The sequence below is a fragment of the Trichomycterus rosablanca genome, chromosome 2 (assembly GCF_030014385.1).
Source record: "Trichomycterus rosablanca isolate fTriRos1 chromosome 2, fTriRos1.hap1, whole genome shotgun sequence".
Taxonomy (NCBI): Eukaryota; Metazoa; Chordata; class Actinopteri; order Siluriformes; family Trichomycteridae; genus Trichomycterus; species Trichomycterus rosablanca.
Genome location: NC_085989.1, coordinates 48415669 through 48431185, shown reverse-complemented (window position 1 = coordinate 48431185; position 15517 = coordinate 48415669).

Sequence of the window (15517 nt, the reverse complement as noted above, 5' to 3'; positions counted from 1 at the left end):
TAATGTTTTAAAAGGGTTTAAAGATTAATATAAGAATTCAGATCTACATGAACAGACCCCTGCTAGCACAAGTTTCTAATGTAAAAATGAAGTTTCAAATAGACTTTATTATTAACATTGTACAATATTTTAATACAAAGACAAAACAAGGGTTCATACCACCGCATATCTACAGCTCATGCTGCTCTATTAAGTATGTACAAGGTTTAAAAAGTTCAGGTAGCAATCCAGAAACTTTTTTGTCTGACAGTGCAAAAAAAGACGTTTCAAGCGGGGTGGAAAAAGTTTCGGTGGTTTTTAAGATCAAACCACGTCAGTTTTGAGCTTTACGTTACGACGTTACCACATCTTAGAGTAAAATGACATCAATCATGAAAATTTCCACATACAGTTACACTTTCTTTATCTGCATGTTCATTTGTTTTGTGCAAAACAAATCAGAAAACATGAATGGCAGTGGAATATACGACACAGTTTCTATAAAAACAACATTAAAGTGGAACAAAGGCTAATGTGGGACACGTATATATAAAATTGTAATTAGTTCATTGGTGATTAATAACTAATAACTCAACTCATGATATCATGATAAGTATACAGTGTATCACAAAAGTGAGTACACCCCTCACATTTCTGCAGATATTTAAGTATATCTTTTCATGGGACAACACTGACAAAATGACACTTTGACACAATGAAAAGTAGTCTGTGTGCAGCTTATATAACAGTGTAAATTTATTCTTCCCTCAAAATAACTCAATATACAGCCATTAATGTCTAAACCACCGGCAACAAAAGTGAGTACACCCCTAAGAGACTACACCCCTAAATGTCCAAATTGAGCACTGCTTTTCATTTTCCCTCCAAAATGTCATGCGACTTGTTAGTGTTACTAGGTCTCAGGTGTGCATATGGAGCAGGTGTGTTCAATTTAGTAGTACAGCTCTCACACTCTCATACTGGTCACTGAAAGTTCCAACATGGCACCTCATGGCAAAGAACTCTCTGAGGATCTTAAAAGACGAATTGCTGCGCTACATGAAGATGGCCAAGGCTACAAGAAGATTGCCAACAGCCTGAAACTGAGCTGCAGCACAGTGGCCAAGATCATCCAGCGTTTTAAAAGAGCAGGGTCCACTCAGAAGAGACCTCGCGTTGGTCGTCCAAAGAAGCTGAGTGCACGTGCTCAGCGTCACATCCAACTGCTGTCTTTGAAAGATAGGCGCAGGAGTGCTGTCAGCATTGCTGCAGAGATTGAAAAGGTGGGGGGTCAGCCTGTCAGTGCTCAGACCATACGCCGCACACTACATCAAATTGGTCTGCATGGCTGTCACCCCAGAAGGAAGCCTCTTCTGAAGTCTCTACACAAGAAAGCCCGCAAACAGTTTGCTGAAGACATGTCAACAAAGGACATGGATTACTGGAACCATGTCCTATGGTCTGATGAGACCAAGATTAATTTGTTTGGTTCAGATGGTCTTAAGCATGTGTGGCGGCAATCAGGTGAGGATTACAAAGATAAGTGTGTCATGCCTACAGTCAAGCATGGTGGTGGGAATGCCATGGTCTGGGGCTGCATGAGTGCAGCAGGTGTTGGGGAGTTACATTTCATTGAGGGACACATGAACTCCAATATGTACTGTGAAATACGGAAGCAGAGCATGATCCCCTCCCTCCGGAAACTGGGTCGCAGGGCAGTGTTCCAGCATAATAATGACCCCAAACACACCTCTAAGACGACCACTGCTTTATTGAAGAGGCTGAGGGTAAAGGTGATGGACTGGCCAAGCATGTCTCCAGACCTAAACCCAATAGAACATCTTTGGGGCATCCTCAAGCGGAAGGTGGAGGAGTGCAAAGTCTCGAATATCCGCCAGCTCCGTGATGTCATCATGGAGGAGTGGAAAAGCATTCCAGTGGCAACCTGTGAAGCTCTGGTAAACTCCATGCCCAGGAGAGTTAAGGCAGTTCTGGGAAATAATGGTGGCCACACAAAATATTGACACTTCAGGAACTTTCACTAAGGGGTGTACTCACTTTTGTTGCCGGTGGTTTAGACATTAATGGCTGTATATTGAGTTATTTTGAGGGAAGAATAAATTTACACTGTTATATAAGCTGCACACAGACTACTTTTCATTGTGTCAAAGTGTCATTTTGTCAGTGTTGTCCCATGAAAAGATATACTTAAATATCTGCAGAAATGTGAGGGGTGTACTCACTTTTGTGATACACTGTATATACAGTGTATCACAAAAGTGAGTACACCCCTCACATTTCTGCAAATATTTCATTATATCTTTTCATGGGACAACACTATAGAAATAAAACTTGGATATAAGTTAGAGTAGTCAGTGTACAACTTGTATAGCAGTGTAGATTTACTGTCTTCTGAAAATAACTCAACACACAGCCATTAATGTCTAAATGGCTGGCAACATAAGTGAGTACACCCCACAGTGAACATGTCCAAATTGTGCCCAAAGTGTCAATATTTTGTGTGACCACCATTATCATCCAGCACTGTCTTAACCCTCCTGGGCATGGAATTCACCAGAGCTGCACTGGTTGCTACTGGAATCCTCTTCCACTCCTCCATGATGACATCATGGAGCTGGTGGATGTTAGACACCTTGAACTCCTCCACCTTCCACTTGAGGATGCGTCACAGGTGCTCAATTGGGTTTAGTCCATCACCTTTACCTTCAGCTTCCTCAGCAAGGCAGTTGTCATCTTGGAGGTTGTGTTTGGGGTCGTTATCCTGTTGGAAAACTGCCATGAGGCTCAGTTTTCGAAGGGAGGGGATCATGCTCTGTTTCAGAATGTCACAGTACATGTTGGAATTCATGTTTCCCTCAATGAACTGCAGCTCCCCAGTGCCAGCAACACTCATGCAGCCCAAGACCATGATGCTACCACCACCATGCTTGACTGTAGGCAAGATACAGTTGTCTTGGTACTTCTCACCAGGGCGCCGCCACACATGCTGGACACCATCTGAGCCAAACAAGTTTATCTTGGTCTCGTCAGACCACAGGGCATTCCAGTAATCCATGTTCTTGGACTGCTTGTCTTCAGCAAACTGTTTGCGGGCTTTCTTGTGCGTCAGCTTCATTCTGGGATGACGACCATGCAGACCGAGTTGATGCAGTGTGCGGCGTATGGTCTGAGCACTGACAGGCTGACCTCCCACGTCTTCAACCTCTGCAGCAATGCTGGCAGCACTCATGTGTCTATTTTTTAAAGCCAACCTCTGGATATGACGCCGAACACGTGGACTCAACTTCTTTGGTCGACCCTGGCGAAGCCTGTTCCGAGTGGAACCTGTCCTGGAAAACCGCTGTATGACTTTGGCCACCATGCTGTAGCTCAGTTTCAGGGTGTTAGCAATCTTCTTATAGCCCAGGCCATCTTTGTGGAGAGCAACAATTCTATTTCTCACATCCTCAGAGAGTTCTTTGCCATGAGGTGCCATGTTGAATATCCAGTGGCCAGTATGAGAGAATTGTACCCAAAACACCAAATTTAACAGCCCTGCTCCCCATTTACACCTGGGACCTTGACACATGAGGGACAACGACACATTTGGGCACAATTTGGACATGTTCACTGTGGGGTGTACTCACTTATGTTGCCAGCCATTTAGACATTAATGGCTGTGTGTTGAGTTATTTTCAGAAGACAGTAAATCTACACTGCTATACAAGCTGTACACTGACTACTCTAAGTTATATCCAAGTTTCATGTCTATAGTGTTGTCCCATGAAAAGATATAATGAAATATTTGCAGAAATGTGAGGGGTGTACTCACTTTTGTGATACACTGTATATTAGGGCTGTCGAAGTTAACGCGATAATAACGCATTAACGCGATCTCAATTTAACGCGATTAAAAAAAATTGTGCCGTTAACGCAAATTCTAGTTCATGTTGAGACTTGACTGGTAGAACAAACGTTTTAATGTCGGACTTGCCACCGTTGTTCATTTGCGGTTTGTTAAAATAATATAACTGAGCGTCGTAGGGATGCACTTGCATAATAAAGAAATAAATACACGGTATATTCACAAGTTGTCGGGAGCAAAACACTTTATTAACTTAATCTGTTACGGCACTGAATACCGGAGTCAAGCACGCTAGTCCATGAACTATGGAAGTCCCAAAGGGTCAAAACACACTCACTTCGTGTAGAAACGTCCATCAAACCATTGTCACGATACAAGCACAGAAAAGTCTGTTATAATAACTACGCCTTATCCCACCTAAAGCACCGCTGATCTACAATGTTTGCTGATGGAGAAATTCTAACCTACAATCTGACATTTATACGAAGTCAAGGGTCTCTGCTGGATAGTATTACTGCCTAGTATGTGAGTGAATAAAACTCCCTTACAGTTTTCTCTTGTCCCAGCAGTTTTTAACAGAAGTACATTTAGCATAAAATGTGTTCACCATTTTAATGGTAACATTTCACTTAAAAAAACCTTGTTTTCTATAACATTTACACAGATTTTATTTAATGCGATTAATCGCGATTAACTATATGAAATTCTGAGATTAATCGCGATAAAAAAATTTAATCGTTTGACAGCCCTAATATATATATATATTAGGGGTGTAACGATACATCGTTTCACGATGCATCGCGATGCAAAAATGTAGCGATGTGCATCGTGGACATCTGCGCGATTGTACGATTGCACGTGCATTCTGTCATTTATTAGTGATGGGTCGGTCGCGCACAATCCGGCTCTAAGAGTCGGCTCTTTAAAATGAACGGCAGGATCCGGAGCCGATTCGTTTTTTCCGGGTTTTTTTTCCGTTAAAGCCGGACGTGATTGGTCAAGATGCGTGGTGACGTTTGTGTGAGCAGGAGGGAGGGGTTACACACACACAGAGAGAGAGACAGCGTGCACACGAACAGGAGGGAGAGAGTGTCTCATACACACACACACACGCACACACACGCACAAACTGATTGTTTTACTACCTCATTATTGTAAATATTATACTTTTTATTGTTATTATTTTACACTGTTTTTGTTAATATTTTATTCTATTCTATATTTTTTGCATATGTAACTATTCTGTATATTTTTGTTCTTTCTTATTTTTATTGTTTATATTTCTCTGTAACTTGCTTTGGCAATACGAATGTCCTTATTTGTCATGCCAATAAAGCTTCTTTTGAGTTGAGTTTGAGTTGAGAGAGAGATAGAGAGAGAGAGAGAGAGAGAGAGAGAGAGCTCGTAGCCAGACATTACACGCTGGAAAGGTGAGGAAAATGAGTGACAGGAAACAGAAAAGTTTGGACACGAGGAACCACTGTCCCCTCAAAGAGAATCTTTTCAAAACAGGGCAGATCATAACAGAAAGGAGAAACAGGATCAACCCCTCAAAGATGAGCTCCTTGGTTTTTCTGAATGCCAATCTTCACTAAATACTTACAAATACTGTCACCTGGATGTTGCTTTTTCTTTTGCACATTTTCATTTATATTTTGTTGAGTGATGCTTTGTTGATGTGTTCTTTCACTCTAGATGCAAATTTATAAGTAATATACACAATCAGACCTTTTTGTCTAATTGAGATGGGTCTTTGTTTTTGTATTTTATAATTTATTGTTGTGGCACTCTGTTCCATGTTGAGTATATAAATAAAGCCATTTAAATAATAAACATTTGATACAATGTTTTTTACATTTACATTAGTAATTCATTTTACATGTAATTTGTTAATAAATTAGTTCAAGCAACAACAAAAAAATCTGTTTAAAGACTCAGCTCAGCTCAATGAGCTTGTTTGATTACTTTGATTTTCAATTTAAGTAATTGGCAATAAGTAACTTAAATTTGGTAAACCTGTTAGTAGGTTACAGTAAAGTACTCTGATCTTGGTAATTACCTTTAATTGCAAGGGACTGAAGTTTTTTTTTTTGTTTAAAAAATGTACAAGAAAATGTGCATTGTTTTGCACTGTTTACACTTAAAAAAAATCGTGAGAAAATCGAATCGTGAGCTCAGCATCGTGAATCGAATCGAATCATGAGCAGAGTGTATCGTTACACCCCTAATATGTATATATTAGGGCTGTCGTTAATTTAATCGTTAATTGTATCGTGTTAAACTTTTATTGGGCTGTTTGTGCCACTTTAAACATGCATCACTGTGGTAATTTGCGCTGCTTTAACACAGTAACATTGTGTTTACACTGTATAGATAACACAGGTCTTTCTCCAGTTTGCGGTCGTGAGTTACCAATTACTCGAGCTGCTGCTGCTACATATTGTGAAATATTGGGTATTTTAAATAATCATTTTTGTTTTCAAAAAGCGTGAGAAATCATCACTAAACAAAATTGCAGTTATTAATTGACGCTTTAATATCATCTTTGGTCAGAGCACAGATTTGTCTCGTCGGGCAACTGCACGCACAGATACGAGTTACAGGCTAAGTGAGCTCAGACTGAGTCTAACTTTATTTCAGAGGAATTTGGATGTAAAGCGCATGAACTGAACATGTGGTGGAAACATTACAAACACGGGTGTTAAATGGGTTGCAATGGACTGTAGACGCTTTAACATAGTAAATCTAGAAATGGTTGATATTATTACCCTGAGCTCCTGTTTTCAGTGGCAGGGTTATAAACAGGAACAGATCCTCACTTTTACAAGATAATGTGATCAGACTCATTTTAAATAACTGGCTGAAAGATAGGGAGCTGTTAACAACTCTATATAGGCATTGGATGGCTTTCTAAAAATAATTTAGATTTAATAATTTTATCATAATTGTATAAATTTTTTACTGGTAAACATGTTCTTGCAATAAAAATGTATATGTTTTAATATATATATAGTCTATTATAATAAGACTAAACATTCTTTGGTTGGGCTGGCTTGATTGCTTAGTAGCTAGTATCAAATACAAACCCAATTTCCAAGAATGTTGGGACACTGTCTAATAAATACAATAAAACTGTAATTTGTCATTTGTTCACTGATTTATTTTATAACTTTTAGTTTATTTTATTCTTTTCATTTAACAGACCAATTTTTTTAGTGTTTTAAATGACAAAATTCTATGCAATAAAACATGAATATATTTTGAATTATATTTATATTATAGTTTATTAAATAAATAGCTATAACTATAAACTAACTATTAGCTATTAACCTTTTAATAAATAATTTTTTACCTATAAAATAAATCTATTTTTTAAACAAATTTAAAAACTGAGGCCTGAAATACACTGTAAGAAAAAGCTAGGACAGAGGTGTGTTTACCACTGTGTTACATCACCTTTACTTTTAATGATACTTTTAATGATACTTTTTTCATTTGGGAATTGAAGAGACTAATGCAGTTCTGAAAGTGGAATTCTCCTCTTCATGATGTGCCATCCATTTTCATTTGGAAACAGATCTGATCTGGACCAGTCAAACACACTCACTCTATGTCTACAAAGCCATGCAGTTGTAACTCGTGCAGGATGAGGTCTGGCATCATCTTGCTGGAATAGACATGTTCCTGGGAATAGATGTGGTCTTGACGGCAGCATGTGTCTCTCCAAAATACCAATATACAGTGTATCACAAAAGTGAGTACACTCCTCACATTTCTGCAGATATTTAAGTATATCTTTTCATGGGACAACACTGACAAAATGACACTTTGACACAATGAAAAGTAGTCTGTGTGCAGCTTATATAACAGTGTAAATTTATTCTTCCCTCAAAATAACTCAATATACAGCCATTAATGTCTAAACCACCGGCAACAAAAGTGAGTACACCCCTTAGTGAAAGTTCCTGAAGTGTCAATATTTTGTGTGGCCACCATTATTTCCCAGAACTGCCTTAACTCTCCTGGGCATGGAGTTTGCCAGAGCTTCACAGGTTGCCACTGGAATGCTTTTCCACTCCTCCATGACGACATCACGGAGCTGGCGGATATTCGAGACTTTGCGCTCCTCCACCTTCCGCTTGAGGATGCCCCAAAGATGTTCTATTGGGTTTAGGTCTGGAGACATGCTTGGCCAGTCCATCACCTTTACCCTCAGCCTCTTCAATAAAGCAGTGGTCGTCTTAGAGGTGTGTTTGGGGTCATTATCATGCTGGAACACTGCCCTGCGACCCAGTTTCCGGAGGGAGGGGATCATGCTCTGCTTCAGTATTTCACAGTACATATTGGAGTTCATGTGTCCCTCAATGAAATGTAACTCCCCAACACCTGCTGCACTCATGCAGCCCCAGACCATGGCATTCCCACCACCATGCTTGACTGTAGGCATGACACACTTATCTTTGTACTCCTCACCTGATTGCCGCCACACATGCTTGAGACCATCTGAACCAAACAAATTAATCTTGGTCTCATCAGACCATAGGACATGGTTCCAGTAATCCATGTCCTTTGTTGACATGTCTTCAGCAAACTGTTTGCGGGCTTTCTTGTGTAGAGACTTCAGGAGAGGCTTCCTTCTGGGGTGACAGCCATGCAGACCAATTTGATGTAGTGTGCGGCGTATGGTCTGAGCACTGACAGGCTGACCCCCCACCTTTTCAATCTCTGCAGCAATGCTGACAGCACTCCTGCGCCTATCTTTCAAAGACAGCAGTTGGATGTGACGCTGAGCACGTGCACTCAGCTTCTTTGGACGACCAACGCGAGGTCTGTTCTGAGTGGACCCTGCTCTTTTAAAACGCTGGATGATCTTGGCCACTGTGCTGCAGCTCAGTTTCAGGGTGTTGGCAATCTTCTTGTAGCCTTGGCCATCTTCATGTAGCGCAACAATTCGTCTTTTAAGATCCTCAGAGAGTTCTTTGCCATGAGGTGCCATGTTGGAACTTTCAGTGACCAGTATGAGAGAGTGTGAGAGCTGTACTACTAAATTGAACACACCTGCTCCCTATGCACACCTGAGACCTAGTAACACTAACAAATCACATGACATTTTGGAGGGAAAATGACAGGCAGTGCTCAATTTGGACATTTAGGGGTGTAGTCTCTTAGGGGTGTACTCACTTTTGTTGCCGGTGGTTTAGACATTAATGGCTGTATATTGAGTTATTTTGAGGGAAGAATAAATTTACACTGTTATATAAACTGCAAACAGACTACTTTTCATTGTGTCAAAGTGTCATTTTGTCAGTGTTGTCCCATGAAAAGATATACTTAAATATCTGCAGAAATGTGAGGGGTGTACTCACTTTTGTGATACACTGTAAGCCTCAGCATCAATGCTACCTTCACATATATGCAGCTCACCCATGATGTGGGCACTGATGCACCACTATACCATTACAGATGCTGTCAGGCAGAATGTAGCATGACGGTATGCACTGGGGATGTATGAAGCATCCATTCTGGCAGAATGTAGCATGACAGTATGCTTTAATCATTGGGAGAAACAAGAGTATTACAATGGGTAGAATCAGTATAATCTATTGTAGTGAGGTATTAAATCTGGCAAAATGTAGTATGTCATTGTGACAGTATACACTGGGGAATCTATGATGTATTGAATCGGTCTGAACTGCTTTAGTATGCAGTATTGAGTATATGCTGATGAAGTATGCAGTAAAACAGAGGAATGCAGTATGGCACTGTACAGTATGCGTTATGAAATTAATATAATTGTTTAGTTTTAGGATGTGACCATAAAAACAACATTACACAACATGAGATGTGAATGAATTTTATCACACTGAAGTGTTGCTGTCACTATACATGTAGTTCTAAAAGTGACCAACAGAGGGCGCGACACCACTAAAATACACCAGTGCTTTTAAATAGTTCAGTAACTGATCAGCATGTTCAATACAAACTAGAAATACTGTCTACAATCTCATCATTTCTCATCCTAAGAAGACCAGTATGTAATAAAACTACAATAATTTGAGCCCTTTGCTGAGAGTAACCAGTAAAAAATAGATTTAGATAGGCCTACATTAAGACCTGTAAACATCCTCTGCTCATAGCAGGGAAATATGATGAATCAAGTCAACAGTTTAATTCAAGTTAAAATATTAAAATGAATTTATTGGTGGAATGGTGAACTTTGGTGAGAGTTGTGCATTATTACAGGTGTGTTTGTTATTTTTGGCTGTATGTTCCGGTACAGAAAGTTTGGGGTTTCCTGCTCTGAAATGTTGATTTGGAGGTTGTATTTTTTTTTTACAGTCTCAGACTACAATGATCATCACTGCTTAATACGAATTGTGACGTCACTGTGTATTTGTGACATCATTGTTGAATTTTGTGTGTGTGTGTGTGTGTGTGTGTAGTATTACTAACGAGTCGGATACTGCCCGATGGGACAGTCAGTGCCCATTTAGAGTTTATTGTGCCCCACCAGGCTTTCTATAGCACAGACGCCACTGGCTGCCTCTGTTCTGTTATGAAATTTATAGTGAAAATAAATTTATGTTGCTCAGTAATTGTACTGTACATGTAGTTCTAAAAAAGGGCCAACAGTCCAGACAGTCACCATATCACCATATACACCAGTCTTTATAATTACTGTACTTCAGATTCTGATTAGCAAGAAGTTCTATACAAGCGAACTCAAACTGAACTGCATTCTCACAATTTCTCCTATAAACACACACCATTAAATATGAATGGTACTGGTTTCCTCCCACAGTCCAAAGACACGTGGTCAGGTTAACTGGAGATGCTAAAATTACCCTACGTGTGTATGGGTGTGTGTGTGTGTTTGCCCTGTGATGGACTAACCTGTTTAGGCTGTTTCCTACCTTTTGCCCGGTGAATTGGACACTGAATAGAATAAAGCAGTGGTAAAATAGCCAATGAACATATGAATTTTAAGAGTTCAAACCAAGTACAATGAATGCTATTTACCTCTGGATAAATAGAATGCAGCTAGCTTGCTAGCCATTTTGTATGTGTATCCATTCAATATAGTACTCAAGCTTTTTTTTTAGCTTCTTAGAACATGTTTTAAAAGAAAATACCTCACTATTATACGCAAGGTGAACATGGACAGCTTGTCATGTTTTGTTCATGTATAAATGTTGGTACTGTCATCTTGTGGCATTGTGTTTGTTTGCTTTTGAAAATTAAGATACAAATTACATTGTAGAGATAACTGCATCAGGGTCAGATACAATAACACACAGATGTGTGATTTTCTTTACAGTTTTGAGTTGAGTTAAATTTAAAGTGTGAATAAACCACTGTATTACATTTTTTGTGGGTTTGGTGTTGGGATCATGTACAGTGCCTTGCAAAAGTATTCAGCCCCCTTGAACTTTTCAACCTTTTGCCACATTTCAGGCTTCAAACATAACGATATGAAATTGTAATTTTTTGTGAAGAATCAACAACAAGTGGGACACAATCGTGAAGTGGAACGAAATTTATTGGATATTTTAAACTTTTTTTAGAAATAAAAAACTGAAAAGTGGGGCGTGCAATATTATTCAGCCCCCTTGCGTTAATACTTTGTAGCGCCACCTTTTGCTGCGATTACAGCTGCAAGTCGCTTGGGGTATGTCTCTATCAGTTTTGCACATCGAGAGACAGAAATTTTTGCCCATTCTTCCTTGCAAAACAGTTCGAGCTCAGTGAGGTTGGATGGAGAGCGTTTGTGAACAGCAGTTTTCAGCTCTTTCCACAGATTCTCGATGGGATTCAGGTCTGGACTTTGACTTGGCCATTCTAACACCTGGATACGTTTATTTGTGAACCATTCCATTGTAGATTTTGCTTTATGTTTTGGATCATTGTCTTGTTGGAAGATAAATCTCCGTCCCAGTCTCAGGTCTTTTGCAGACTGCAACAGGTTTTCTTCCAGAATGGTCCTGTATTTGGCTCCATCCATCTTCCCATCAATTTTAACCATCTTCCCTGTCCCTGCTGAAGAAAAGCAGGCCCAAACCATGATGCTGCCACCACCATGTTTGACAGTGGGGATGGTGTGTTCAGGGTGATGAGCTGTGTTGCTTTTACGCCAAACATAACGTTTTGCATTGTGGCCAAAAAGTTCGATTTTGGTTTCATCTGACCAGAGCACCTTCTTCCACATGTTTGGTGTGTCTCCCAGGTGACTTTTTATAGATACAGTGTATCACAAAAGTGAGTACACCCCTCACATTTCTGCAAATATTTCATTATACCTTTTCATGGGACAACACTATAGACATGAAACTTGGATATAACTTAGAGTAGTCAGTGTACAGCTTGTATAGCAGTGTAGATTTACTGTCTTCTGAAAATAACTCAACACACAGCCATTAATGTCTAAATAGCTGGCAACATAAGTGAGTACACCCCACAGTGAACATGTCCAAATTGTGCCCAAATGTGTCGTTGTCCCTCCCTGGTGTCATGTGTCAAGGTCCCAGGTGTAAATGGGGAGCAGGGCTGTTAAATTTGGTGTTTTGGGTACAATTCTCTCATACTGGCCACTGGATATTCAACATGGCACCTCATGGCAAAGAACTCTCTGAGGATGTGAGAAATAGAATTGTTGCTCTCCACAAAGATGGCCTGGGCTATAAGAAGATTGCTAACACCCTGAAACTGAGCTACAGCATGGTGGCCAAGGTCATACAGCGGTTTTCCAGGACAGGTTCCACTCGGAACAGGCTTCGCCAGGGTCGACCAAAGAAGTTGAGTCCACGTGTTCGGCGTCATATCCAGAGGTTGGCTTTAAAAAATAGACACATGAGTGCTGCCAGCATTGCTGCAGAGGTTGAAGACGTGGGAGGTCAGCCTGTCAGTGCTCAGACCATACGCCGCACACTGCATCAACTCGGTCTGCATGGTCGTCATCCCAGAAGGAAGCTGACGCACAAGAAAGCCCGCAAACAGTTTGCTGAAGACAAGCAGTCCAAGAACATGGATTACTGGAATGCCCTGTGGTCTGACGAGACCAAGATAAACTTGTTTGGCTCAGATGGTGTCCAGCATGTGTGGCGGCGCCCTGGTGAGAAGTACCAAGACAACTGTATCTTGCCTACAGTCAAGCATGGTGGTGGTAGCATCATGGTCTTGGGCTGCATGAGTGTTGCTGGCACTGGGGAGCTGCAGTTCATTGAGGGAAACATGAATTCCAACATGTACTGTGACATTCTGAAACAGAGCATGATCCCCTCCCTTCAAAAACTGGGCCTCATGGCAGTTTTCCAACAGGATAACGACCCCAAACACAACCTCCAAGATGACAACTGCCTTGCTGAGGAAGCTGAAGGTAAAGGTGATGGACTAAACCCAATTGAGCACCTGTGGCGCATCCTCAAGTGGAAGGTGGAGGAGTTCAAGGTGTCTAACATCCACCAGCTCCGTGATGTCATCATGGAGGAGTGGAAGAGGATTCCAGTAGCAACCTGTGCAGCTCTGGTGAATTCCATGCCCAGGAGGGTTAAGGCAGTGCTGGATAATAATGGTGGTCACACAAAATATTGACACTTTGGGCACAATTTGGACATGTTCACTGTGGGGTGTACTCACTTATGTTGCCAGCTATTTAGACATTAATGGCTGTGTGTTGAGTTATTTTCAGAAGACAGTAAATCTACACTGCTATACAAGCTGTACACTGACTACTCTAAGTTATATCCAAGTTTCATGTCTATAGTGTTGTCCCATGAAAAGATATAATGAAATATTTGCAGAAATGTGAGGGGTGTACTCACTTTTGTGATACACTGTATCTTTGAGAAATGGCTTTCTTCTTGCCACTCTTCCATAAAGGCCAGATTTGTGCAGTGTACGACTGATTGTGTCCTATGGACAGAGTCTCCCACCTCAGCTGTAGATCTCTGCAGTTCATTCAGAGTGATCATGGGCCTCTTGGCTGCATCTCTGATCAGTCTTCTCCTTGTTTGAGCTGAAAGTTTAGAGGGACGGCCGGGTCTTGGTAGATTTGCAGTGGTCTGATACTCCTTTCATTTCAATATGATCGCTTGCACAGTGCTCCTTGAGATGTTTAAAGCTTGGGAAATCTTTTTGTATCCAAACCCGGCTTTAAACTTCTCCACAACAGTATCTCGGACCTGCCTGGTGTGTTCCTTGGTCTTCATGATGCTCTCTGCGCTTTAAACAGAACTCTGAGACTGTCACAGAGCAGGTGCATTTATACGGAGACTTGATTACACACAGGTGGATTCTATTTATCACCATCAGTCATTTAGGTCAACATTGGATCATTCAGAGATCCTCACTGAACTTCTGGAGTGAGTTTGCTGCACTGAAAGTAAAGGGGCTGAATAATATTGCACGCCCCACTTTTTAGTTTTTTATTTCTAAAAAAAGTTTAAAATATCCAATAAATTTCGTTCCACTTCACGATTGTGTCCCACTTGTTGTTGATTCTTCACAAAAAATTACAATTTCATATCGTTATGTTTGAAGCCTGAAATGTGGCAAAAGGTTGAAAAGTTCAAGGGGGCTGAATACTTTTGCAAGGCACTGTATTTACATTTACATTTTCGGCATTTAGCAGATGCCTTTATCCAGAGTGACTTACAGTACTGTGACAGTATACAGTCTAAGCAATTGAGGGTTAAGGGCCTTGCTCAAGAGCCCAACAGTGGCAACCTGGCAGTGGTGGGGCTTGAACCAGCGACCTTTTGATTACTAGTTTAGTACCTTAACCGTTAGGCTACAACTGCCTTTAGCAATTCTTGTAGCTGAAACACATGAATTTAGTAATTATTTGGTTAATTAAGGCGTGTCCGGGTACTTTTGTCCACATATACCGAGCAGCCATAACATTAAAACCACCTCCTTGTTTCTACACTCACTGTCCATGTTATCAGCTCCACTTACCATATAGAAGCACTTTGTAGTTCTACAATTACTGACTGTAGTCCATCTGTTTCTCTACATGCTTTGTTACCCCTTTCACCCTGTTCTTCAATGGTCAGGACCCCCACAGGACCACCACAGAGCAGGTATTATTTAGGTGGTGGATCATTCGCAGCGCTGCTGGAGTTTTTAATCACCTCACTGTTACTGCTGGACTGAGAATCGTCCACCAACCAAAAATATCCAGCCAACAGCGCCCCGTGGGCAGCGTCCTGTGACCACTGATGAAGGTCTAGAAGATGACCGACTCAAACAGCAGCAATAGATGAGCGATCGTCTCTGGCTTTACATCTACAAGGTGGACCAACTAGGTAGGAGTGTGTAATAGAGTGGACACGGTATTTAAAAACTCCAGCAGCGCTGCTGTGTCTGATCCACTCATACCAGCACAACACACACTAACACACCACCACCATGTCAGTGTCACTGCAGTGCTGAGAATCATCCACCACCTAAATAATACCTGCTCTGTGGTGGTCCTGTGGGGGTCCTGACCATTGAAGAACAGCATGAAAGGGGGCTAACAAAGCATGTAGAGAAACAGATGGACTACAGTCAGTAATTGTAGAACTACAAAGTGGAGCTGATAAAATGGACAGTGAGTGTAGAAACAAGAAGGTGGTTTTAATGTTATGGCTGATCGGTGTATAGTGTTTATCGCTAACAGACTTCAACCATGGT